This window comes from Pristiophorus japonicus, chromosome 23, assembly GCF_044704955.1.
Source record: "Pristiophorus japonicus isolate sPriJap1 chromosome 23, sPriJap1.hap1, whole genome shotgun sequence".
Classification (NCBI taxonomy): domain Eukaryota; kingdom Metazoa; phylum Chordata; class Chondrichthyes; family Pristiophoridae; genus Pristiophorus; species Pristiophorus japonicus.
The window spans coordinates 37,405,639-37,432,009 of NC_091999.1; the positions used below are offsets into that span (position 1 = coordinate 37,405,639).

Below are 26,371 nucleotides of genomic sequence, written 5' to 3' on the forward strand. Positions count from 1 at the left end.
ATAAGTGTCTAACTTAACATTTCTTCACATTATATTTTATTTGCCTTGTTCTTGCCCACTCACTGAGCCTGTACATATCCGTTTGAAACCTCTTTTCATCCTCCTTACACTTACATCCCCAACTAGCTTTGTAGCCTCAGCAGACTTCGATATATGACATTTGGTCCCCTCATCCAAATTATTGATATAGATTGTGAATAGCTGGAGCCCAAGCACCGATCCTTGCAGCACCCCACCAGTTGCAGCCTGCCAACCCGAAAATCACCCGTTTATTCCTACTCTCTGTTTTCTGTCAATTAAACAAAGCTTAATCCTTTCTCGTATAATAATCTCTTGTGAGGCACCTCATCGAATGACTTCTGTAAATCTAAATACACGTCTGTTCCAATGGGATTCTCTCAGACTCTTTGTCTGACTGGCTCTCTCTTTCCCATCATTTCGGTCTGTCCATGTCTTTGCCTGTCTCTGTTAGTCCCTGACTGTAAGCTGAGAAGTATTTACATCATTTTCTGTTTTAGTCTCTATCGCTCTCTCTCTATCTGTCTCTCTCCTTCTCACTGTCTTTATCATTGTCTTTCTCTCACTCTTTCCCTCTCTCTCTTAATAGATCACACACACACATCTCTGTATATGTATATATTTGAGTCTTTTTCTCACTCAGTCTGCCTCTCCTTCTCAGTCTCACACTTTCTGTCTCTCTTCTCTCTATCTCGCTGTCTGTCTCTCCCTGTTTGTCGATTTGTCTCTGTCTCTCAATGTGTCTGTCGACTTCTCCTGGTGTCCAGTTCTGTTCACAGTGACTCGATTCCTGCTCTGACAGAACTGGTACCTGTCAGTTCCTCGTTAGTACAGTAGTGAGTATTCCCGCCTGTCACGCGGGAGACCGGGGTTCAATTCCCTGACGGGGAGGCAGTTGTTTCAAGATGCCGAATTTTACTTCTGTTTCTTGGAAAAGATGCATATTAAAAAGTTCCAGAGCAATATGGAACTGTAAAAATACAGGTGGATGAGATTGCCTCGTCCAGATTTTTAGCAAACGGAGAATTTTTCAGGAGTCTTTGGACGTCTGCTGCACAGAGATGGATGACTGAGTTTTTTCTGAGTAAAGTTTAAAAAGGCAGCGACACAGTAGCCGTGGCCGAGTGGTTAAGGCGATGGACTAGAAATCTATTGGGTTATCCTGCGCAGGTTCGAATCCGGCCGACTACGATTCTAAGCATTTTTCATTCCATTTCACAATTTAACGGGTTTTCTGCCAAACTGATCCTGAGAATGATGGAATAACGTCCCACACCTTTCAACTTTGACATTTTTTTCTCATTTTTATTAATCTGCAATATTCACGATACATCCGTTTCAAAAATCGCAAACATCAGTCAAAGTTGCGACAGTGATTCAGCCTGTCTATCCCTCGAGATGTCTGTTGGTGCGTGCAAATTTTTGGTTATGTGTGTATGGGCATCTGTGTCTGTCTATCTATTTTTATGTCTCTGTGAATGTGCAACTGTCACTGGAAATCATATTCATGAATTTGGTATGTCCTGGAACTTATAAAAACGACTTGGGGATAATAATACGGTTGTGAACTTTTGTATTGGCTTTGGTTCAGTGGCCGCATTCTCGACTGAATCGGGTGTTTGTCTGTTCAAGTCGCACTCCTGAGACTTGAGCATATCATCTTGGCTAACACTCAAGTGCAGCACTTGGGGAATTTTGCAATGTTGAATCTGTTGACTTTCGGATGAAATGTTAAATTGAAGCTCCGTCTGCACCCTCGGGTGGATATGAAAGTTCCCAGTGCATTATTCGAAAAAGAATAGGAGAGTTGCCCCCGTGTCAATATTACTAAAAATGTTCGTAAATGCTCATTGAAAGCCGATGTGCATGTGTTTGTATGTGGGGTTGCGGTTGAAGCCCAGATTCTCACAGAGACAGAATCCAGGTTCTCACAGGACCAGAACAGCCGAGTGGTTGAGGCGTTGGCCTTAAAACTCAATGGGTTTGTCCCGCGTGGGTTTGTCCCCCACTCCTGGTATCTCTTTAATTATACACGGATTTCCTCCCATTCTGATCAGTGAGACCGGATTTTCATCGGTTGAATCAGCAATTTTCTGTAACAATGTGACACTCTGAACCGATAATGAAATGAAATTGTGAAATGTATCTGTGTCGCTCGGTTTCTGCCTCTCTCTCTCTCTTCAGAGAGTTTTGTATGTTTGAGTCTGTGTCTCTCTCAGTCTGACTCACTCTGTATGTCCCTGTTTCTCTGTTTGTCTCTGTCTCTCAATCTGTCTCTTTCTCACGGTGCCACGTCTGGTCCAATGGGATTATCTCAGACTCTTTGTCTGACTGACTCTCTCTTTCCCATCATTTCGGTCTGTCCATGTCTTTGCCTGTCTCTGTTAGTCCCTGCCTGTAAGCTGAGAATTATTTCCATAATTTTCTGTTTTAGTCTCTATCGCTCTCTCTCTATCTGTCTCTCTCCTTGTCACTGTCTTTATCATTGACTTTCTCTCACCCTTTCCCTCTCTCTCTTAATAGATCACACACACATCTCTGTATATGTATATATTTGAGTCTTTCTCTCACTCAGTCTGCCTCTCCTTCTCATTCTCACACTTTCTGCCTCTCGTTGTCTCTATCTCGCTGTCTGTCTCTCCCTGTTTGTCGGTTTGTCTCTGTCTCTCAATGTGTCTGTCGACTTCTCCTGGTGTCCAGTTCTGTTCACAGTGACTCGATTCCTGCTCTGACAGAACTGGTACCCGTCAGTTCCTCGTTAGTATACTGGTGAGTATCCCTGCCTGTCACGCGGGAGACCGGGGTTCAATTCCCCGACGGGAAGGCAGTTGTTTCAAGATGTCGAATTTTAATTCTGATTCTTGGAAGAGATGCATGTTAAAAAATTCCAGAGCAATCTCGAACTGTGAAAAAACAGGTGGAGGAGATTGCCTCGTCCAGATTTTTTGCAAACGGAGAATTTTTCAGGAGTCTTTGGCCGTCTGCTACACAGAGATGGATGACTGAGTTTTTTCTGAGTAAAGTTTAAAAAGGCAGCGACACAGTAGTCGTGGCCGAGTGGTTATGGCGATGGACTAGAAATCCATTGGGTTATTCCGCGCAGGTTCGAATCCTGCCGACTACGATCCTCAGCATTTTTCATTCCATTTCACCATTTCACCGGTTCTCTGCCAAACTGATCCTGAGATGGATGGAATAACATCCCACACCTTTCAACTTTGAAATTTTTTTCTCATTTTTATTAATCTTCTATATTCACGATACATCCGTTTAAAAAATCGCAAACATCAGTCAAAGTTGCGACAGTGATTCAGCCTGTCTATCCCTCGAGATGTTTGAGGCATCTGTGCATGCCCGTTGGTGCGTGCTAATTTTTGGTTATGTGTGTCTGGGTCTCTGTGTCTGTCTATCTATTTATATGTCTCTGTGTATGTGCAACTGTCACTGGAAATCATCACCATGAATTTGGTATGTCCTGGAACTTATAAAAACGACTTGGGGAAAATAATACGTTTGTGAACTTTTGTATCGGCTTTGGTTCAGTGGCCGCATTCTCGACTGAATCGGGAGTTTGTCTGTTCAAGTCGCACTCCTGAGACTTGAGCATATCATCTTGGCTAACACTCAAGTGCAGCACTTGGGGAATTTTGCAATATTGAATCTGTTGACTTTTGGATGAAATGTTAAATTGAAGCTCCGTCTGCACCATCGGGTGGATATGAAAGTTCCCAGTGCATTATTCGAAAAAGAATAGGAGAGTTGCCCCTGTGTCAATATTAATAAAAATGTTCGTAAATGCTCACTGAAAGCCGATGTGCATGTGTTTGTATGTGGGGTTGCGGTTGAAGCCCAGATTCTCACAGAGACAGAATCCAGGTTCTCACAGGACTAGAATAGCCGAGTGGTTGAGGCGTTGGCCTTAAAACTCAATGGGTTTGTCCCGCGTGGGTTTGTCCCCCACTCCTGTATCTCTTTAATTTAACACGGAGTATCCTCCGATTTTGATCAGTGAGACCGGATTTTCATCGGTTGAATCAGCAATTTTCTGTAACAATGTGACACTCTGAACCGATAATGAAATGAAATTGTGAAATGTATCTGTGTCGCTCTGTTTCTGCCTCTCTCTCTCTCTTCAGAGAATTTTGTATGTTTGAGTCTTTGTCTCTCTCAGTCTGACTCACTCTGTCTGTCCCTGTTTCTCTGTTTGTCTCTGTCTCTCAATCTGTCTCTTTCTCACGGTGCCATGTCTGTTCGAATGGGATTCTCTCAGACTATTTGTCTGACTGGCTCTCTCTTTCCCATCATTTCGGTCTGTCCATGTCTTTGCTGATCTCTGTTAGTCCCTGCCTGTAAGCTGAGAAGTATTTCCATCATTTTCTGTTTTAGTCTCTAACGCTCTCTCTCTATCTGTCTCTCTCCCTGTCACTGTCTTTATCGTTGTCTTTCTCTCACACTTTCGTTGTCTCTCTGAATCGATCACTCACACACATCTCTGTATATGTATATATTTGAGTCTTTTTCTCACTCAGTCTGCCTCTCCTTCTCAGTCTCACACTTTCTGTCTCTCGTTGTGTCTATCTCGCTGTCTGACTCTCCCTGTTTATCTGTTTGTCTCTGTCTCTCAATGTGTCGATCGACTTCTCCTGGTGTCCAGTTCTGTTCACAGTGACTCGATTACTGCTCTGACAGAATTGGTACACGTCAGTTCCTCGTTAATATAGTGGTGAGTATCCCTGCCTGTCACGCGGTAGACCGGGGTTCAATTCCCCGACGGAAAGGCAGTTGTTTCAAAATGTCGAGTTTTACTTCTGTTTCTTGGAAGAGATGCATATTAAAAAGTTCCAGAGCAATATCGAACTGTAAAAATACAGGTGGATGAGATTGCCTCGTCCAGATTTTTAGCAAACGGAGAATTTTTCAGGAGTCTTTGGCCGTCTGCAACACAGAGATGGATGACTGAGTTTTTTCTGAGTAAAGTTTAAAAAGACAGCGACACAGTAGTCGTGGCCGAGTGGATAAGGCGATGGACTAGAAATCCATTGGGTTATCCCGCGCAGGTTCGAATCCTGCCGACTACGATTCTCAGCATTTTTCATTCCATTTCACAATTTAACCGGTTCTCTGCCAAACTGATCCTGAGATAGATGGAATAACGTCCCACACCTTTCAACTTTGACATTTTTTTCTCATTTTATTAATCTGTAATATTCACGATACATCCGTTTCAAAAATCGCAAACATCAGTCAAAGTTGCGACAGTGATTTAGCCTGTCTATTCCTCGAGATGTCTGAGGCATCTGTGCATTGTCGTTGGTGCGTGCAAATTTCTGGATATGTGTGTCTGGGTCTCTGTGTCTGTCTATCTATTTATATGTCTCTGTGTATGTGCAACTGTCACTGGAAATCATCACCATGAATTTGATATGTCCTGGAACTTATAAAAACGACTTGGGGAAAATAATACGGTTGTGACCTTTTGTATCGGCTTTGGTTCAGTGGCAGCATTCTCGACTGAATCGGGAGTTTGTCTGTTCAAGTCGCGCTTCTGAGGGACTTGAGCATATCATCTTGGCTAACACTCAAGTGCAGCACTTGGGGAATTTTGCAATGTTGAAGCTGTTGACTTTCGGATGAAATGTTAAATTGAAGCTCCGTCTGCGCCCTCGGGTGAATATGAAAGTTCCCAGTGCATTATTCGAAAAAGAATAGGAGAGTTGCCCCCGTGTCAATATTACTAAAAATGTTCGTAAATGCTCACTGAAAGCCGATGTGCATGTGTTTGTATGTGAGGTTGGGGTTGAAGCCCAGAATCTCACAGAGACAGAATCCAGGTTCTCACAGGACCAGAATAGCCGAGTGGTTGAGGCGTTGGCCTTAAAACTCAATGGGTTTGTCCCGCGTGGGTCTTTCCCCCACTCCTGGTATCTCTTTAATTTAACACGGATATCCTCCCATTCTGATCAGTGAGACCGGATTTTCATCGGTTGAATCAGCAATTTTCTGTAACAACGTGACACTCTGAACCGATAATGAAATGAAATTGTGAAATGTATCTGTGTCGCTCGGTTTCTGCCTCTCTCTCTCTCTCTTCAGAGAGTTTTGTATGTTTGTGTCTTTGTCTCTCTCAGTCTGACTCACTCTGTCTGTCCCTGTTTCTCTGTTTGTCTCTGTCTCTCAATCTGTCTCTTTCTCACGGTGCCACGTCTGTTCCAATGGGATTCTCTCAGACTCTTTGTCTGACTGGCTCTCTCTTTCCCATCATATCGGTCTGTCCATGTCTTTGCCTGTCTCTGTTAGTCCCTGCCTGTAAGCTGAGAAGTATTTCCATGATTTTCTGTTTTAGTCTCTATCGCTCTCTCTCGATCTGTCTCTCTCCTTGTCACTGTCTTTATCGTTTTCTGTCTCTCACTCTTTCCCTCTCTCTCTGAATAGATCACTCACACACATCTCTGTATATGTATATATTTGAGTCTTTTTCTCACTCAGTCTTCCTCTCCTTCTCAGTCTCACACTTTCTGTCTCTCGTTGTCTCTATCTCGCTGTCTGTCTCTCCCTGTTTGTCGGTTTGTCTCTGTCTCTCAATGTGTCGATCGACTTCTCCTGGTGTCCAGTTCTGTTCACAGTGACTCGATTACTGCTCTGACAGAATTGGTACTCGTCAGTTCCTCGTTAACATAGTGGTGAGTATCCCTGCCTGTCACGCGGGAGACCGGGGTTCAATTCCCCGACGGAGAGGCAGTTGTTTAAAAATATCGAGTTTTACTTCTGTTTCTTGGAAGAGATGCATATTAAAAAGTTCCAGAGCAATATGGAACTGTAAAAATACAGGTGGATGAGATTGCCTCGTCCAGATTTTTAGCAAACGGAGAATTTTTCAGGAGTCTTTGGCCGTCTGCTGCACAAAGATGGATGACTGAGTTTTTTCTGATTAAAGTTTAAAAAGGCAGCGACACAGTAGTCGTGGCCGGGAGGTTAAGGCGATGGACTAGAAATCCATTGGGTTATCCTGCGCAGATTCGAATCCTGACTACTACGATTCTCAGCATTTTTCATTCCATTTCACAATTTAACCGGTTCTCTGCCAAACTGATCCTGAGATCGATGGAATAACGTCCCACACCTTTCAACTTTGACATTTTTTTCTCATTTTTATTAATCTGCAATATTCACGATACATCCGTTTCAAAAATCGCAAACATCAGTCAAAGTTGCTACAGTGATTCAGCCTGTCTATTCCTCGAGATGTCTGAGGCATCTGTGCATTGTCGTTGGTGCGTGCAAATTTTTGGATATGTGTGTGTGGGTCTCTGTGTCTGTCTATCTATTTATATGTCTCTGTGTATGTGCAACTGTCACTGGAAATCATCACCATGAATTTGATATGTCCTGGAACGTATAAAAACGACTTGGGGAAAATAATACGGTTGCGAACTTTTGTATCGGCTTTGGTTCAGTGGCAGCATTCTCGACTGAATCGGGAGTTTGTCTGTTCAAGTCGCACTTCTGAGACTTGAGCATATCATCTTGGTTAACACTCAAAGTGCAGCACTTGGGGAATTTTGCAATGTTGAAGCTGTTGACTTTCGGATGAAATGTTAAATTGGAGCTCCGTCTGCACCCTCGGGTGAATATGAAAGTTCCCAGTGCATTATTCGAAAAAGAATAGGAGATTTGCCCCCGTGTCAATATTACTAAAAATGTTCGTAAATGCTCACTGAAAGCCGATGTGCATGTGTTTGTATGTGGGGTTGGGGTTGAAGCCCAGATTCTCACAGAGAAAGAATCCAGGTTCTCACAGGACCAGAACAGCCGAGTGGTTGAGGCGTTGGCCTTAAAACTCAATGGGTTTGTCCCGCGTGGGTTTGTCCCCCGCTCCTGATATCTCTTTAATTTAACACGGATATCCTCCCATTCTGATCAGTGAGACCGGACTTTCATCGGTTGAATCAGCAATTTTCTGCAACAATGTGACACTCTGAACCGATAATGAAATGAAATTGTGAAATGTATCTGTGTCGCTCGGTTTCTGCCTCTCTCTCTCTCTCTTCAGAGAGTTTTCTATGTTTGAGTCTTTGTCTCTCTCAGTCTGACTCACTCTGTCTGTCCCTGTTTCTCTGTTTGTCTCTGTCTCTCAATCTGTCTCTTTCTCACGGTGCCACGTATGTTCCAATGGGATTCTCCCAGACTCTTTTTCTGACTGGTTCTCTCTTTCCCATCATTTCGGTCTGTCCATGTCTTCGCCTGTCTCTGTTAGTCCCTGCCTGTAAGCTGAGAAGTATTTCCATCATTTTCTGTTTTAGTCTCGATCGCTCTCTCTCTATCTGTCTCTCTCCTTGTCACTGTCTTTATCAATGTCTTTCTCTCACTCTTTCCCTCTCTCTCTTAATAGATCACACACCCACATCTCTGTATATGCATATATTTGAGTCTTTTTCTCACTCAGTCTGCCTCTCATTCTCAGTCTCAGACTATCTGTCTCTCATTCTCTCTATCTCGCTGTCTGTCTCTCCCTGTTTGTCGATTTGTCTCTGTCTCTCAATGTGTCTGTCGACTTCTCCTGGTGTAAAGTTCTGTTCACAGTGACTCGATTCCTGCTCTGACAGAACTGGTACCCGTCAGTTCCTCGTTAGTATAGTGGTGAGTATCCCCGCCTGTCACGCGGGAGACCGGGGTTCATTTCCCCGACGGGTAGGCAGTTGTTTCAAAATGTCGAATTTTACTTCTGTTTCTTGGAAGAGATGCATATTAAAAAGAACCAGAGTAATATGGAACTGTAAAAATACAGGTGGATGAGATTGCCTCGTCCAGATTTTTAGCAAACGGAGAATTTTTCAGGAGTCTTTGGCCGTCTGCAACACAGAGATGGATGACTGAGTTTTTTCTGAGTAAAGTTTAAAAAGACAGCGACACAGTAGTCATGGCCGAGTGGTTAAGGCGATGGACTAGAAATCCATTGGGTTATCCCGCGCAGGTTCGAATCCTGACGACTACGATTCTCAGCATTTTTCATTCCATTTCACAATTTAACTGGTTCTCTGCCAAACTGATCCTGAGATAGATGGAATAACGTCCCACACCTTTCAACTTTGACATTTTTTTCTCATTTTTATTAATCTGCAATATTCACGATACATCCGTTTCAAAAATCGCAAACATCAGTCAAAGTTGCGACAGTGATTCAGCCTGTCTATTCCTCGAGATGTCTGAGGCATCTGTGCATTGTCGTTGGTGCGTGCAAATTTTTGGATATGTGTGTGTGGGTCTCTGTGTCTGTCTATCTATTTATATGTCTCTGTGTATGTGCAACTGTCACTGGAAATCATCACCATGAATTTGATATGTCCTGGAACGTATAAAAACGACTTGGGGAAAATAATACGGTTGCGAACTTTTGTATCGGCTTTGGTTCAGTGGCCGCATTCTCGACTGAATCGGGAGTTTGTCTGTTCAAGTCGCACTTCTGAGACTTGAGCATATCATCTTGGTTCACACTCAAAGTGCAGCACTTGGGGAATTTTGCAATGTTGAAGCTGTTGACTTTCGGATGAAATGTTAAATTGAAGCTCCGTCTGCACCCTCGGGTGAATATGAAAGTTCCCAGTGCATTATTCGAAAAAGAATAGGAGATTTGCCCCCGTGTCAATATTACTAAAAATGTTCGTAAATGCTCACTGAAAGCCGATGTGCATGTGTTTGTATGTGGGGTTGGGGTTGAAGCCCAGATTCTCACAGAGACAGAATCCAGGTTCTCACAGGACCAGAACAGCCGAGTGGTTGAGGCGTTGGCCTTAAAACTCAATGGGTTTGTCCCGCGTGGGTTTGTCCCCCACTCCTGGTATCTCTTTAATTTAACACGGATATCCTCCCATTCTGATCAGTGAGACCGGATTTTCATCGGTTGAATCAGCAATTTTCTGCAACAATGTGACACTCTGAACCGATAATGAAATGAAATTGTGAAATGTATCTGTGTCGCTCGGTTTCTGCCTCTCTCTCTCTTCAGAGAGTTTTCTATGTTTGAGTCTTTGTCTCTCTCAGTCTGACTCACTCTGTCTGTCCCTGTTTCTCTGTTTGTCTCTGTCTCTCAATCTGTCTCTTTCTCATGGTGCCACGTATGTTCCAATGGGATTCTCTCAGACTCTTTTTCTGACTGGTTCTCTCGTTCCCATCATTTCGGTCTGTCCATGTCTTTGCCTGTCTCTGTTAGTCCCTGCCTGTAAGCTGAGAAGTATTTCCATCATTTTCTGTTTTAGTCTCGATCGCTCTCTCTCTATCTGTCTCTCTACTTGTCACTGTCTTTATCAATGTCTTTCTCTCACTCTTTCCCTCTCTCTCTTAATAGATCACACACCCACATCTCTGTATATGTATATATTTGAGTCTTTTTCTCACTCAGTCTGCCTCTCCTTCTCAGTCTCACACTTTCTGTCTCTCATTCTCTCTATCTCGCTGTCTGTCTCTCCCTGTTTGTCGGTTTGTCTCTGTCTCTCAATGTGTCTGTCGACTTCTCCTGGTGTGCAGTTCTGTTCACAGTGACTCGATTCCTGCTCTGACAGAACTGGTATTCGTCAGTTCCTCGTTAGTATAGTGGTGAGTATCCCCGCCTGTCACGCGGGAGACCGGGGTTCAATTCCCCGACGGGGAGGCAGTTGTTTCAAAATGTCGAATTTTACTTCTGTTTCTTGGAAGAGATGCATATTAAAAAGAACCAGAGTAATATGGAACTGTAAAAATACAGGTGGATGAGATTGCCTCGTCCAGATTTTTAGCAAACGGAGAATTTTTCAGGAGTCTTTGGCCGTCTGCAACACAGAGATGGATGACTGAGTTTTTTCTGAGTAAAGTTTAAAAAGACAGCGACACAGTAGTCGTGGCCGAGTGGTTAAGGCGATGGACTAGAAATCTATTGGGTTATCCCGCGCAGGTTCGAATCCTGACGACTACGATTCTCAGCATTTTTCATTCCATTTCACAATTTAACCGGTTCTCTGCCAAACTGATCCTGAGATAGATGGAATAACGTCCCACACCTTTCAACTTTGACATTTTTTTCTCATTTTTATTAATCTGCAATATTCACGATACATCCGTTTCAAAAATCGCAAACATCAGTCAAAGTTGCGACAGTGATTCAGCCTGTCTATTCCTCGAGATGTCTGAGGCATCTGTGCATTGTCGTTGGTGCGTGCAAATTTTTGGATATGTGTGTGTGGGTCTCTGTGTCTGTCTATCTATTTATATATCTCTGTGTATGTGCAACTGTCACTGGAAATCATCACCATGAATTTGATATGTCCTGGAACGTATAAAAACGACTTGGGGAAAATAATACGGTTGTGAACTTTTGTATCGGCTTTGGTTCAGTGGCAGCATTCTCGACTGAATCGGGAGTTTGTCTGTTCAAGTCGCACTTCTGAGGGACTTGAGCATATCATCTTGGCTAACACTCAAGTGCAGCACTTGGGGAATTTTGCAATGTTGAAGCTGTTGACTTTCGGATGAAATGTTAAATTGAAGCTCCGTCTGCACCCTCGGGTGGATATGAAAGTTCCCAGTGCATTATTCGAAAAAGAATAGGAGAGTTGCCCCCGTGTCAATATTACTAAAAATGTTCGTAAATGCTGACTGAAAGCCGATGTGCATGTGTTTGTATGTGGGGTTGGGGTTGAAGCCCGGAATCTCACAGAGACAGAATCCAGGTTCTCACAGGACCAGAATAGCCGAGTGGTTGAGGCCTTGGCCTTAAAACTCAATGGGTTTGTCCCGCGTGGGTTTTCCCCCACTCCTGTTATCTCTTTAATTTAACACGGATATCCTCCCATTCTGATCAGTGAGACCGGATTTTCATCGGTTGAATCAGCAATTTTCTGTAACAACGTGACACTCTGAACCGATAATGAAATGAAATTGTGAAATGTATCTGTGTCGCTCGGTTTCTGCCTCTCTCTCTCTCCCATCAGAGAGTTTTGTATGTTTGAGTCTTTGTCTCTCTCAGTCTGACTCACTCTGTCTGTCCCTGTTTCTCTGTTTGTCTCTGTCTCGCAATCTGTCTCTTTCTCACGGTGCCACGTCTGTTCCAATGGGATTCTCTCAGACTCTTTGTCTGACTGGCTCTCTCTTTCCCATCATTTCGGTCTGTCCATGTCTTTGCCTGTCTCTGTTAGTCCCTGCCTGTAAGCTGAGAAGTATTTCCATCATGTTCTGTTTTAGTCTCTATCGCTCTCTCTCGATCTGTCTCTCTTCTTGACACTGTCTTTATCGTTGTCTTTCTCTCACTCTTTCCCTCTATCTCTGAATAGATCACTCACACACATCTCTGTATATATATATATTTGAGTCTTTTTCTCACTCAGTCTGCTTCTCCTTCTCAGTCTCACACTTTCTGTCTCTCGTTCTCTCTATCTCACTGTCTGTCTCTCCCTGTTTGTCGATTTGTCTCTGTCTCTCAATGTGTCTGTCGACTTCTCCTGGTGTCCAGTTCTGTTCACAGTGACTCGATTCCTGCTCTGACAGAAATGGTACCCGTCAGTTCCTCGTTAGTATAGTGGTGAGTATCCCCGCCTGTCACGCGGGAGACCGGGGTTCAATTCCCCGACGGGGAGGCAGTTGTTTCAAGATGTTGAATTTTACTTCTGTTTCTTGGAAGAGATGCATCTTAAAAAGTTCCAGAGCAATATGGAACTGTAAAAATACAGGTGGATGAGATTGCCTCGTCCAGATTTTTAGCAAACGGAGAATTTTTCAGGATTCTTTGGCCGTCTGCTGCACAAAGATGGATGACTGAGTTTTTTCTGATTAAAGTTTAAAAAGGCAGCGACACAGTAGTCGTGGCCGAGTGGTGAAGGCGATGGACTCTAAATCCATTGGGTTATCCCGCACAGGTTCGAATCCTGTCGACTACGATTCTCAGCAGTTTTCATTCCATTTCACAATTTAACCGGTTCTCTGCCAAACTGATCCTGAGATGGATGGAATAACGTCCCACACCTTTCAACTTTGACATTTTTTTCTCATTTTTATTAATCTGCAATATTCACGATACATCCGTTTCCAAAATCGCAATCATCAGTCAAAGTTGCGACAGTGATTCAGCCTGTCTATTCCTCGAGATGTCTGAGGCATCTGTGCATTGTCGTTGGTGCGTGCAAATTTCTGGATATGTGTGTGTGGGTCTCTGTGTCTGTCTATCTATTTATATGTCTCTGTGTATGTGCAACTATCACTGGAAATCATCACCATGAATTTGATATGTCCTGGAACTTATAAAAACGACTTGGGGAAAATAATACGGTTGTGACCTTTTGTATCGGCTTTGGTTCAGTGGCAGCATTCTCGACTGAATCAGGAGTTTGTGTGTTCAAGTCGCACTTCTGAGGGACTTGAGCATATCATCTTGGCTAACACTCAAGCGCAGCACTTGGGGAATTTTGCAATGTTGAAGCTGTTGACTTTCGGATGAAATGTTAAATTGAAGCTCCGTCTGCACCCTCGGGTGGATATGAAAGTTCCCAGTGCATTATTCGAAAAAGAATAGGAGAGTTGCGCCCGTGTCAATATTACTAAAAATGTTCATAAATGCTCACTGAAAGCCGATGTGCAAGTGTTTGTATGTGAGGTTGGGGTTGAAGCCCAGAATCTCACAGAGACAGAATCCAGGTTCTCACAGGACCAGAATAGCCGAGTGGTTGAGGCGTTGGCCTTAAAACTCAATGGGTTTGTCCCGCGTGGGTCTTTCCCCCACTCCTGGTATCTCTTTAATTTAACACGGATATCCTCCCATTCTGATCAGTGAGACCGGATTTTCATCGGTTGAATCAGCAATTTTCTGTAACAACGTGACACTCTGAACCGATAATGAAATGAAATTGTGAAATGTATCTGTGTCGCTCGGTTTCTGCCTCTCTCTCTCTCTCTTCAGAGAGTTTTGTATGTTTGAGTCTTTGTCTCTCTCAGTCTGACTCACTCTGTCTGTCCCTGTTTCTCTGTTTGTCTCTGTCTCTCAATCTGTCTCTTTCTCACGGTGCCACGTCTGTTCCAATGGGATTCTCTCAGACTCTTTTTCTGACTGGCCCTCTCTTTCCCATCATTTCGGTCTGTCCATGTCTTTGCCTGTCTCTGTTAGTCCCTGCTTGTAAGCTGAGAAGTATTTCCATCAATTTCTGTTTTAGTCTCGATCGCTCTCTCTCTATCTGTCTCTCTCCTTGTCACTGTCTTTATCAATGTCTTTCTCTCACTCTTTCCCTCTCTCTCTTAATAGATCATACACACACATCTCTGTATATGTATATATTTGAGTCTTTTTCTCACTCAGTATGCCTCTCCTTCTCAGTCTCACACTTTCTGTCTCTCGTTCTCTCTAACTTGCTGTCCGTCTCTCCCTGTTTCTCGATTTGTCTCTGTCTCTCAATGTGTCTGTCGACTTCTCCTGGTGTCCAGTTCTGTTCAAAGTGACTCGATTCCTGCTCTGACAGAACTGGTACCAGTCAGTTCCTCGTTAGTATAGTGGTGAGTATCTCCGCCTGTCACGCGGGAGACCGGGGTTCATTTCCCCGACGGGGAGGCAGTTGTTTCAAATTGTCTAATTTTACTTCTGTTTCTTGGAAGAGATGCATATTAAAAAGAACCAGAGTAATATGGAACTGTAAAAATACAGGTGGATGAGATTGCCTCGTCCAGATTTTTAGCAAACGGAGAATTTTTCAGGAGTCTTTGGCCGTCTGCTGCACAAAGATGGATGACTGAGTTTTTTCTGATTAAAGTTTAAAAAGGCAGCGACACAGTAGTCGTGGCCGGGTGGTTAAGGCGATGGATAAAAATCCATTGGGTTATCCTGCGCAGATTCGAATCCTGACGACTACGATTCTCAGCATTTTTCATTCCATTTCACAATTTAACCGGTTCTCTGCCAAACTGATCCTGAGATAGATGGAATAACGTCCCACACCTTTCAACTTTGACATTTTTTTCTCATTTTTATTAATCTGCAATATTCACGATACATCCGTTTCAAAAATCGCAAACATCAGTCAAAGTTGCGACAGTGATTCAGCCTGTCTATTCCTCGAGATGTCTGAGGCATCTGTGCATTGTCGTTGGTGCGTGCAAATTTTTGGATATGTGTGTGTGGGTCTCTGTGTCTGTCTATCTATTTATATGTCTCTGTGTATGTGCAACTGTCACTGGAAATCATCACCATGAATTTGATATGTCCTGGAACGTATAAAAACGACTTGGGGAAAATAATACGGTTGCGAACTTTTGTATCGGCTTTGGTTCAGTGGCCGCATTCTCGACTGAATCGGGAGTTTGTCTGTTCAAGTCGCACTTCTGAGACTTGAGCATATCATCTTGGTTAACACTCAAAGTGCAGCACTTGGGGAATTTTGCAATGTTGAAGCTGTTGACTTTCGGATGAAATGTTAAATTGGAGCTCCGTCTGCACCCTCGGGTGAATATGAAAGTTCCCAGTGCATTATTCGAAAAAGAATAGGAGATTTGCCCCCGTGTCAATATTACTAAAAATGTTCGTAAATGCTCACTGAAAGCCGATGTGCATGTGTTTGTATGTGGGGTTGGGGTTGAAGCCCAGATTCTCACAGAGAAAGAATCCAGGTTCTCACAGGACCAGAACAGCCGAGTGGTTGAGGCGTTGGCCTTAAAACTCAATGGGTTTGTCCCGCGTGGGTTTGTCCCCCACTCCTGATATCTCTTTAATTTAACACGGATATCCTCCCATTCTGATCAGTGAGACCGGATTTTCATCGGTTGAATCAGCAATTTTCTGCAACAATGTGACACTCTGAACCGATAATGAAATGAAATTGTGAAATGTATCTGTGTCGCTCGGTTTCTGCCTCTCTCTCTCTCTCTTCAGAGAGTTTTCTATGTTTGAGTCTTTGTCTCTCTCAGTCTGACTCACTCTGTCTGTCCCTGTTTCTCTGTTTGTCTCTGTCTCTCAATCTGTCTCTTTCTCACGGTGCCACGTATGTTCCAATGGGATTCTCCCAGACTCTTTTTCTGACTGGTTCTCTCGTTCCCATCATTTCGGTCTGTCCATGTCCTTGCCTGTCTCTGTTAGTCCCTGCCTGTAAGCTGAGAAGTATTTCCATCATTTTCTGTTTTAGTCTCGATCGCTCTCTCTCTATCTGTCTCTCTCCTTGTCACTGTCTTTATCAATGTCTTTCTCTCACTCTTTCCCTCTCTCTCTTAATAGATCACACACCCACATCTCTGTATATGTATATATTTGAGTCTTTTTCTCACTCAGTCTGCCTCTCCTTCTCAGTCTCACACTTTCTGTCTCTCATTCACTCTATCTCGCTGACTGTCTCTCCCTGTTTGTCGGTTTGTCTCTGTCTCTCAATGTGTCTGTCGACTTCTCCTGGTGTCCAGTTCTGTTCACAGTGACTCGATTCCTGCTCTGACAGAACTGGTATCCGTCAGTTCCTCGTTAGTATAGTGGTGAGTATCCCCACCTGTCACGCGGGAGACCGGGGTTCAATTCCCCGACGGGTAGGCAGTTGTTTCAAAATGTCGAATTTTACTTCTGTTTCTTGGAAGAGATGCATATTAAAAAGAACCAGAGTAATATGGAACTGTAAAAATACAGGTGGATGAGATTGCCTCGTCCAGATTTTTAGCAAACGGAGAATTTTTCAGGAGTCTTTGGCCGTCTGCTGCACAAAGATGGATGACTGAGTTTTTTCTGATTAAAGTTTAAAAAGGCAGCGACACAGTAGTCGTGGCCGGGAGGTTAAGGCGATGGACTAGAAATCCATTGGGTTATCCTGCGCAGATTCGAATCCTGACGACTACGATTCTCAGCATTTTTCATTCCATTTCACAATTTAACCGGTTCTCTGCCAAACTGATCCTGAGATAGATGGAATAACGTCCCACACCTTTCAACTTTGACATTTTTTTCTCATTTTTATTAATCTGCAATATTCACGATACATCCGTTTCAAAAATCGCAAACATCAGTCAAAGTTGCTACAGTGATTCAGCCTGTCTATTCCTCGAGATGTCTGAGGCATCTGTGCATTGTCGTTGGTGCGTGCAAATTTTTGGATATGTGTGTGTGGGTCTCTGTGTCTGTCTATCTATTTATATGTCTCTGTGTATGTGCAACTGTCACTGGAAATCATCACCATGAATTTGATATGTCCTGGAACGTATAAAAACGACTTGGGGAATATAATACGGTTGCAAACCTTTGCATCGGCTTTGGTTCAGTGGCAGCATTCTCGACTGAATCGGGAGTTTGTCTGTTCAAGTCGCACTTCTGAGACTTGAGCATATCATCTTGGTTAACACTCAAAGTGCAGCACTTGGGGAATTTTGCAATGTTGAAGCTGTTGACTTTCGGATGAAATGTTAAATTGGAGCTCCGTCTGCACCCTCGGGTGAATATGAAAGTTCCCAGTGCATTATTCGAAAAAGAATAGGAGATTTGCCCCCGTGTCAATATTACTAAAAATGTTCGTAAATGCTCACTGAAAGCCGATGTGCATGTGTTTGTATGTGGGGTTGGGGTTGAAGCCCAGATTCTCACAGAGACAGAATCCAGGTTCTCACAGGACCAGAACAGCCGAGTGGTTGAGGCGTTGGCCTTAAAACTCAATGGGTTTGTCCCGCGTGGGTTTGTCCCCCGCTCCTGATATCTCTTTAATTTAACACGGATATCCTCCCATTCTGATCAGTGAGACCGGATTTTCATCGGTTGAATCAGCAATTTTCTGCAACAATGTGACACTCTGAACCGATAATGAAATGAAATTGTGAAATGTATCTGTGTCGCTCGGTTTCTGCCTCTCTCTCTCTCTCTTCAGAGAGTTTTCTATGTTTGAGTCTTTGTCTCTCTCAGTCTGACTCACTCTGTCTGTCCCTGTTTCTCTGTTTGTCTCTGTCTCTCAATCTGTCTCTTTCTCATGGTGCCACGTATGTTCCAATGGGATTCTCTCAGACTCTTTTTCTGACTGGTTCTCTCGTTCCCATCATTTCGGTCTGTCCATGTCTTTGCCTGTCTCTGTTAGTCCCTGCCTGTAAGCTGAGAAGTATTTCCATCATTTTCTGTTTTAGTCTCGATCGCTCTCTCTCTATCTGTCTCTCTACTTGTCACTGTCTTTATCAATGTCTTTCTCTCACTCTTTCCCTCTCTCTCTTAATAGATCACACACCCACATCTCTGTATATGTATATATTTGAGTCTTTTTCTCACTCAGTCTGCCTCTCCTTCTCAGTCTCACACTTTCTGTCTCTCATTCTCTCTATCTCGCTGTCTGTCTCTCCCTGTTTGTCGGTTTGTCTCTGTCTCTCAATGTGTCTGTCGACTTCTCCTGGTGTCCAGTTCTGTTCACAGTGACTCGATTCCTGCTCTGACAGAACTGGTATCCGTCAGTTCCTCGTTAGTATAGTGGTGAGTATCCCCGCCTGTCACGCGGGAGACCGGGGTTCAATTCCCCGACGGGGAGGCAGTTGTTTCAAAATGTCGAATTTTACTTCTGTTTCTTGGAAGAGATGCATATTAAAAAGAACCAGAGTAATATGGAACTGTAAAAATACAGGTGGATGAGATTGCCTCGTCCAGATTTTTAGCAAACGGAGAATTTTTCAGGAGTCTTTGGCCGTCTGCAACACAGAGATGGATGACTGAGTTTTTTCTGAGTAAAGTTTAAAAAGACAGCGACACAGTAATCGTGGCCGAGTGGTTAAGGCGATGGACTAGAAATCTATTGGGTTATCCCGCGCAGGTTCGAATCCTGACGACTACGATTCTCAGCATTTTTCATTCCATTTCACAATTTAACCGGTTCTCTGCCAAACTGATCCTGAGATAGATGGAATAACGTCCCACACCTTTCAACTTTGACATTTTTTTCTCATTTTTATTAATCTGCAATATTCACGATACATCCGTTTCAAAAATCGCAAACATCAGTCAAAGTTGCGACAGTGATTCAGCCTGTCTATTCCTCGAGATGTCTGAGGCATCTGTGCATTGTCGTTGGTGCGTGCAAATTTTTGGATATGTGTGTGTGTGGGTCTCTGTGTCTGTCTATCTATTTATATGTCTCTGTGTATGTGCAACTGTCACTGGAAATCATCACCATGAATTTGATATGTCCTGGAACGTATAAAAACGACTTGGGGAAAATAATACGGTTGTGAACTTTTGTATCGGCTTTGGTTCAGTGGCAGCATTCTCGACTGAATCGGGAGTTTGTCTGTTCAAGTCGCACTTCTGAGGGACTTGAGCATATCATCTTGGCTAACACTCAAGTGCAGCACTTGGGGAATTTTGCAATGTTGAAGCTGTTGACTTTCGGATGAAATGTTAAATTGAAGCTCCGTCTGCACCCTCGGGTGGATATGAAAGTTCCCAGTGCATTATTCGAAAAAGAATAGGAGAGTTGCCCCCGTGTCAATATTACTAAAAATGTTCGTAAATGCTCACTGAAAGCCGATGTGCATGTGTTTGTATGTGGGGTTGGGGTTGAAGCCCGGAATCTCACAGAGACAGAATCCAGGTTCTCACAGGACCAGAATAGCCGAGTGGTTGAGGCCTTGGCCTTAAAACTCAATGGGTTTGTCCCGCGTGGGTTTTCCCCCACTCCTGTTATCTCTTTAATTTAACACGGATATCCTCCCATTCTGATCAGTGAGACCGGATTTTCATCGGTTGAATCAGCAATTTTCTGTAACAACGTGACACTCTGAACCGATAATGAAATGAAATTGTGAAATGTATCTGTGTCGCTCGGTTTCTGCCTCTCTCTCTCTCCCATCAGAGAGTTTTGTATGTTTGAGTCTTTGTCTCTCTCAGTCTGACTCACTCTGTCTGTCCCTGTTTCTCTGTTTGTCTCTGTCTCTCAATCTGTCTCTTTCTCACGGTGCCACGTCTGTTCCAATGGGATTCTCTCAGACTCTTTGTCTGACTGGCTCTCTCTTTCCCATCATTTCGGTCTGTCCATGTCTTTGCCTGTCTCTGTTAGTCCCTGCCTGTAAGCTGAGAAGTATTTCCATCATGTTCTGTTTTAGTCTCTATCGCTCTCTCTCGATCTGTCTCTCTTCTTGACACTGTCTTTATCGTTGTCTTTCTCTCACTCTTTCCCTCTATCTCTGAATAGATCACTCACACACATCTCTGTATATATATATATTTGAGTCTTTTTCTCACTCAGTCTGCTTCTCCTTCTCAGTCTCACACTTTCTGTCTCTCGTTCTCTCTATCTCACTGTCTGTCTCTCCCTGTTTGTCGATTTGTCTCTGTCTCTCAATGTGTCTGTCGACTTCTCCTGGTGTCCAGTTCTGTTCACAGTGACTCGATTCCTGCTCTGACAGAAATGATACCCGTCAGTTCCTCGTTAGTATAGTGGTGAGTATCCCCGCCTGTCACGCGGGAGACCGGGGTTCAATTCCCCGACGGGGAGGCAGTTGTTTCAAGATGTTGAATTTTACTTCTGTTTCTTGGAAGAGATGCATCTTAAAAAGTTCCAGAGCAATATGGAACTGTAAAAATACAGGTGGATGAGATTGCCTCGTCCAGATTTTTAGCAAACGGAGAATTTTTCAGGATTCTTTGGCCGTCTGCTGCACAAAGATGGATGACTGAGTTTTTTCTGATTAAAGTTTAAAAATGCAGCGACACAGTAGTCGTGGCCGAGTGGTGAAGGCGATGGACTCGAAATCCATTGGGTTATCCCGCACAGGTTCGAATCCTGTCGACTACGATTCTCAGCAGTTTTCATTCCATTTCACAATTTAACCGGTTCTCTGCCAAACTGATCCTGAGATGGATGGAATAACGTCCCACACCTTTCAACTTTGACATTTTTTTCTCATTTTTATTAATCTGCAATATTCACGATACATCCGTTTCCAAAATCGCAATCATCAGTCAAAGTTGCGACAGTGATTCAGCCTGTCTATTCCTCGAGATGTCTGAGGCATCTGTGCATTGTCGTTGGTGCGTGCAAATTTCTGGATATGTGTGTGTGGGTCTCTGTGTCTGTCTATCTATTTATATGTCTCTGTGTATGTGCAACTATCACTGGAAATCATCACCATGAATTTGATATGTCCTGGAACTTATAAAAACGACTTGGGGAAAATAATACGGTTGTGACCTTTTGTATCGGCTTTGGTTCAGTGGCAGCATTCTCGACTGAATCAGGAGTTTGTGTGTTCAAGTCGCACTTCTGAGGGACTTGAGCATATCATCTTGGCTAACACTCAAGTGCAGCACTTGGGGAATTTTGCAATGTTGAAGCTGTTGACTTTCGGATGAAATGTTAAATTGAAGCTCCGTCTGCACCCTCGGGTGGATATGAAAGTTCCCAGTGCATTATTCGAAAAAGAATAGGAGAGTTGCGCCCGTGTCAATATTACTAAAAATGTTCGTAAATGCTCACTGAAAGCCGATGTGCAAGTGTTTGTATGTGAGGTTGGGGTTGAAGCCCAGAATCTCACAGAGACAGAATCCAGGTTCTCACAGGACCAGAATAGCCGAGTGGTTGAGGCGTTGGCCTTAAAACTCAATGGGTTTGTCCCGCGTGGGTCTTTCCCCCACTCCTGGTATCTCTTTAATTTAACACGGATATCCTCCCATTCTGATCAGTGAGACCGGATTTTCATCGGTTGAATCAGCAATTTTCTGTAACAACGTGACACTCTGAACCGATAATGAAATGAAATTGTGAAATGTATCTGTGTCGCTCGGTTTCTGCCTCTCTCTCTCTCTCTTCAGAGAGTTTTGTATGTTTGAGTCTTTGTCTCTCTCAGTCTGACTCACTCTGTCTGTCCCTGTTTCTCTGTTTGTCTCTGTCTCTCAATCTGTCTCTTTCATCACGGTGCCACGTCTGTTCCAATGGGATTCTCTCAGACTCTTTTTCTGACTGGCTCTCTCTTTCCCATCATTTCGGTCTGTCCATGTCTTTGCCTGTCTCTGTTAGTCCCTGCTTGTAAGCTGAGAAGTATTTCCATCAATTTCTGTTTTAGACTCGATCGCTCTCTCTCTATCTGTCTCTCTCCTTGTCACTGTCTTTATCAATGTCTTTCTCTCACTCTTTCCCTCTCTCTCTTAATAGATCACACACACACATCTCTGTATATGTATATATTTGAGTCTTTTTCTCACTCAGTATGCCTCTCCTTCTCAGTCTCACACTTTCTGTCTCTCGTTCTCTCTAACTTGCTGTCCGTCTCTCCCTGTTTCTCGATTTGTCTCTGTCTCTCAATGTGTCTGTCGACTTCTCCTGGTGTCCAGTTCTGTTCAAAGTGACTCGATTCCTGCTCTGACAGAACTGGTACCAGTCAGTTCCTCGTTAGTATAGTGGTGAGTATCTCCGCCTGTCACGCGGGAGACCGGGGTTCATTTCCCCGACGGGGAGGCAGTTGTTTCAAATTGTCTAATTTTACTTCTGTTTCTTGGAAGAGATGCATATTAAAAAGAACCAGAGTAATATGGAACTGTAAAAATACAGGTGGATGAGATTGCCTCGTCCAGATTTTTAGCAAACGGAGAATTTTTCAGGAGTCTTTGGCCGTCTGCTGCACAAATATGGATGACTGAGTTTTTTCTGATTAAAGTTTAAAAAGGCAGCGACACAGTAGTCGTGGCCGGGTGGTTAAGGCGATGGACTAGAAATCCATTGGGTTATCCTGCGCAGATTCGAATCCTGACGACTACGATTCTCAGCATTTTTCATTCCATTTCACAATTTAACCGGTTCTCTGCCAAACTGATCCTGAGATAGATGGAATAACGTCCCACACCTTTCAACTTTGACATTTTTTTCTCATTTTTATTAATCTGCAATATTCACGATACATCCGTTTCAAAAATCGCAAACATCAGTCAAAGTTGCTACAGTGATTCAGCCTGTCTATCCCTCGAGATGTCTGAGGCATCTGTGCATTGTCGTTGGTGCGTGCAAATTTTTGGATATGTGTGTGTGGGTCTCTGTGTCTGTCTATCTATTTATATGTCTCTGTGTATGTGCAACTGTCACTGGAAATCATCACCATGAATTTGATATGTCCTGGAACGTATAAAAACGACTTGGGGAAAATAATACGGTTGCGAACTTTTGTATCGGCTTTGGTTCAGTGGCAGCATTCTCGACTGAATCGGGAGTTTGTCTGTTCAAGTCGCACTTCTGAGACTTGAGCATATCATCTTGGTTAACACTCAAAGTGCAGCACTTGGGGAATTTTGCAATGTTGAAGCTGTTGACTTTCGGATGAAATGTTAAATTGGAGCTCCGTCTGCACCCTCGGGTGAATATGAAAGTTCCCAGTGCATTATTCGAAAAAGAATAGGAGATTTGCCCCCGTGTCAATATTACTAAAAATGTTCGTAAATGCTCACTGAAAGCCGATGTGCATGTGTTTGTATGTGGGGTTGGGGTTGAAGCCCAGATTCTCACAGAGACAGAATCCAGGTTCTCACAGGACCAGAACAGCCGAGTGGTTGAGGCGTTGGCCTTAAAACTCAATGGGTTTGTCCCGCGTGGGTTTGTCCCCCACTCCTGATATCTCTTTAATTTAACACGGATATCCTCCCATTCTGATCAGTGAGACCGGATTTTCATCGGTTGAATCAGCAATTTTCTGCAACAATGTGACACTCTGAACCGATAATGAAATGAAATTGTGAAATGTATCTGTGTCGCTCGGTTTCTGCCCCTCTCTCTCTCTCTTCAGAGAGTTTTCTATGTTTGAGTCTTTGTCTCTCTCAGTCTGACTCACTCTGTCTGTCCCTGTTTCTCTGTTTGTCTCTGTCTCTCAATCTGTCTCTTTCTCACGGTGCCACGTATGTTCCAATGGGATTCTCCCAGACTCTTTTTCTGACTGGTTCTCTCTTTCCCATCATTTCGGTCTGTCCATGTCTTTGCCTGTCTCTGTTAGTCCCTGCCTGTAAGCTGAGAAGTATTTCCATCATTTTCTGTTTTAGTCTCGATCGCTCTCTCTCTATCTGTCTCTCTCCTTGTCACTGTCTTTATCAACGTCTTTCTCTCACTCTTTCCCTCTCTCTCTTAATAGATCACACACCCACATCTCTGTATATGTATATATTTGAGTCTTTTTCTCACTCAGTCTGCCTCTCCTTCTCAGTCTCACACTTTCTGTCTCTCATTCTCTCTATCTCGCTGTCTGTCTCTCCCTGTTTGTCGGTTTGTCTCTGTCTCTCAATGTGTCTGTCGACTTCTCCTGGTGTCCAGTTCTGTTCACAGTGACTCGATTCCTGCTCTGACAGAACTGGTATCCGTCAGTTCCTCGTTAATATAGTGGTGAGTATCCCCGCCTGTCACGCGGGAGACCGGGGTTCAATTCCCCGATGGGGAGGCAGTTGTTTCAAAATGTCGAATTTTACTTCTGTTTCTTGGAAGAGATGCATGTTAAAAAGAACCAGAGTAATATGGAACTGTAAAAATACAGATTGACTCGTCCAGATTTTTAGCAAACGGAGAATTTTTCAGGAGTCTTTGGCCATCTGCAACACAGAGATGGATGACTGAGTTTTTTCTGAGTAAAGTTTAAAAGGACAGCGACACAGTAGTCGTGGCCGAGTGGTTAAGGCGATGGACTAGAAATCCATTGGGTTATCCCGCGCAGGTTCGAATCCTGACGACTACGATTCTCAGCATTTTTCATTCCATTTCACAATTTAACCGGTTCTCTGCCAAACTGATCCTGAGATAGATGGATTAACGTCCCACACCTTTCAACTTTGACATTTTTTTCTCATTTTTATTAATCTGCAATATTCACGATACATCCGTTTCAAAAATCGCAAACATCAGTCAAAGTTGCGACAGTGATTCAGCCTGTCTATTCCTCGAGATGTCTGAGGCATCTGTGCATTGTCGTTGGTGCGTGCAAATTTTTGGATATGTGTGTGTGGGTCTCTGTGTCTGTCTATCTATTTATATGTCTCTGTGTATGTGCAACTGTCACTGGAAATCATCACCATGAATTTGATATGTCCTGGAACGTATAAAAACGACTTGGGGAAAATAATACGGTTGCGAACTTTTGTATCGGCTTTGGTTCAGTGGCCGCATTCTCGACTGAATCGGGAGTTTGTCTGTTCAAGTCGCACTTCTGAGACTTGAGCATATCATCTTTGTTAACACTCAAAGTGCAGCACTTGGGGAATTTTGCAATGTTGAAGCTGTTGACTTTCGGATGAAATGTTAAATTGAAGCTCCGTCTGCACCCTCGGGTGAATATGAAAGTTCCCAGTGCATTATTCGAAAAAGAATAGGAGATTTGCCCCCGTGTCAATATTACTAAAAATGTTCGTAAATGCTCACTGAAAGCCGATGTGCATGTGTTTGTATGTGGGGTTGGGGTTGAAGCCCAGATTCTCACAGAGACAGAATCCAGGTTCTCACAGGACCAGAACAGCCGAGTGGTTGAGGCGTTGGCCTTAAAACTCAATGGGTTTGTCCCGCGTGGGTTTGTCCCCCACTCCTGGTATCTCTTTAATTTAACACGGATATCCTCCCATTCTGATCAGTGAGACCGGATTTTCATCGGTTGAATCAGCAATTTTCTGCAACAATGTGACACTCTGAACCGATAATGAAATGAAATTGTGAAATGTATCTGTGTCGCTCGGTTTCTGCCTCTCTCTCTCTTCAGAGAGTTTTCTATGTTTGAGTCTTTGTCTCTCTCAGTCTGACTCACTCTGTCTGTCCCTGTTTCTCTGTTTGTCTCTGTCTCTCAATCTAACTCTTTCTCATGGTGCCACGTCTGTTCCAATGGGATTCTCTCAGACTCTTTTTCTGACTGGCTCTCTCTTTCCCATCATTTCGGTCTGTCCATGTCTTTGCCTGTCTCTGTTAGTCCCTGCTTGTAAGCTGAGAAGTATTTCCATCAATTTCTGTTTTAGTCTCGATCGCTCTCTCTCTATCTGTCTCTCTCCTTGTCACTGTCTTTATCAATGTCTTTCTCTCACTCTTTCCCTCTCTCTCTTAATAGATCACACACACACATCTCTGTATATGTATATATTTGAGTCTTTTTCTCACTCAGTATGCCTCTCCTTCTCAGTCTCACACTTTCTGTCTCTCGTTCTCTCTAACTTGCTGTCCGTCTCTCCCTGTTTCTCGATTTGTCTCTGTCTCTCAATGTGTCTGTCGACTTCTCCTGGTGTCCAGTTCTGTTCAAAGTGACTCGATTCCTGCTCTGACAGAACTGGTACCAGTCAGTTCCTCGTTAGTATAGTGGTGAGTATCTCCGCCTGTCACGCGGGAGACCGGGGTTCATTTCCCCGACGGGGAGGCAGTTGTTTCAAAATGTCTAATTTTACTTCTGTTTCTTGGAAGAGATGCATATTAAAAAG

The 26,371-nt window shown here is 43.5% G+C and overlaps 13 non-coding genes across 13 annotated transcripts; all 13 read left to right on the forward strand.

Moving 5' to 3' along the window:
- The first annotated feature begins 837 nt into the window (after nucleotides 1–837).
- Nucleotides 838–909, forward strand: trnad-guc (transfer RNA aspartic acid (anticodon GUC)). Its single transcript has one exon. It is a non-coding gene; the product is annotated as a tRNA-Asp (tRNA).
- A 2,152-nt stretch (nucleotides 910–3,061) lies between these two features.
- On the forward strand, nucleotides 3,062–3,142 carry trnas-aga (transfer RNA serine (anticodon AGA)). The gene has a single exon. It is a non-coding gene; the product is annotated as a tRNA-Ser (tRNA).
- Nucleotides 3,143–5,015: 1,873 nt separating this feature from the next.
- Nucleotides 5,016–5,096, forward strand: trnas-aga (transfer RNA serine (anticodon AGA)). Its single transcript has one exon. It is a non-coding gene; the product is annotated as a tRNA-Ser (tRNA).
- Nucleotides 5,097–10,591: 5,495 nt separating this feature from the next.
- On the forward strand, nucleotides 10,592–10,663 carry trnad-guc (transfer RNA aspartic acid (anticodon GUC)). The gene has a single exon. It is a non-coding gene; the product is annotated as a tRNA-Asp (tRNA).
- Nucleotides 10,664–12,548: 1,885 nt separating this feature from the next.
- Nucleotides 12,549–12,620, forward strand: trnad-guc (transfer RNA aspartic acid (anticodon GUC)). The gene has a single exon. It is a non-coding gene; the product is annotated as a tRNA-Asp (tRNA).
- Nucleotides 12,621–14,506: 1,886 nt separating this feature from the next.
- Nucleotides 14,507–14,578, forward strand: trnad-guc (transfer RNA aspartic acid (anticodon GUC)). The gene has a single exon. It is a non-coding gene; the product is annotated as a tRNA-Asp (tRNA).
- Nucleotides 14,579–18,419: 3,841 nt separating this feature from the next.
- On the forward strand, nucleotides 18,420–18,491 carry trnad-guc (transfer RNA aspartic acid (anticodon GUC)). The gene has a single exon. It is a non-coding gene; the product is annotated as a tRNA-Asp (tRNA).
- A 1,887-nt stretch (nucleotides 18,492–20,378) lies between these two features.
- On the forward strand, nucleotides 20,379–20,450 carry trnad-guc (transfer RNA aspartic acid (anticodon GUC)). Its single transcript has one exon. It is a non-coding gene; the product is annotated as a tRNA-Asp (tRNA).
- A 219-nt stretch (nucleotides 20,451–20,669) lies between these two features.
- Nucleotides 20,670–20,750, forward strand: trnas-cga (transfer RNA serine (anticodon CGA)). The gene has a single exon. It is a non-coding gene; the product is annotated as a tRNA-Ser (tRNA).
- Nucleotides 20,751–22,337: 1,587 nt separating this feature from the next.
- On the forward strand, nucleotides 22,338–22,409 carry trnad-guc (transfer RNA aspartic acid (anticodon GUC)). Its single transcript has one exon. It is a non-coding gene; the product is annotated as a tRNA-Asp (tRNA).
- Nucleotides 22,410–24,294: 1,885 nt separating this feature from the next.
- On the forward strand, nucleotides 24,295–24,366 carry trnad-guc (transfer RNA aspartic acid (anticodon GUC)). The gene has a single exon. It is a non-coding gene; the product is annotated as a tRNA-Asp (tRNA).
- Nucleotides 24,367–24,576: 210 nt separating this feature from the next.
- On the forward strand, nucleotides 24,577–24,657 carry trnas-aga (transfer RNA serine (anticodon AGA)). Its single transcript has one exon. It is a non-coding gene; the product is annotated as a tRNA-Ser (tRNA).
- Nucleotides 24,658–26,238: 1,581 nt separating this feature from the next.
- trnad-guc (transfer RNA aspartic acid (anticodon GUC)) lies at nucleotides 26,239–26,310 on the forward strand. The gene has a single exon. It is a non-coding gene; the product is annotated as a tRNA-Asp (tRNA).
- The last annotated feature ends 61 nt before the right edge of the window (nucleotides 26,311–26,371 follow it).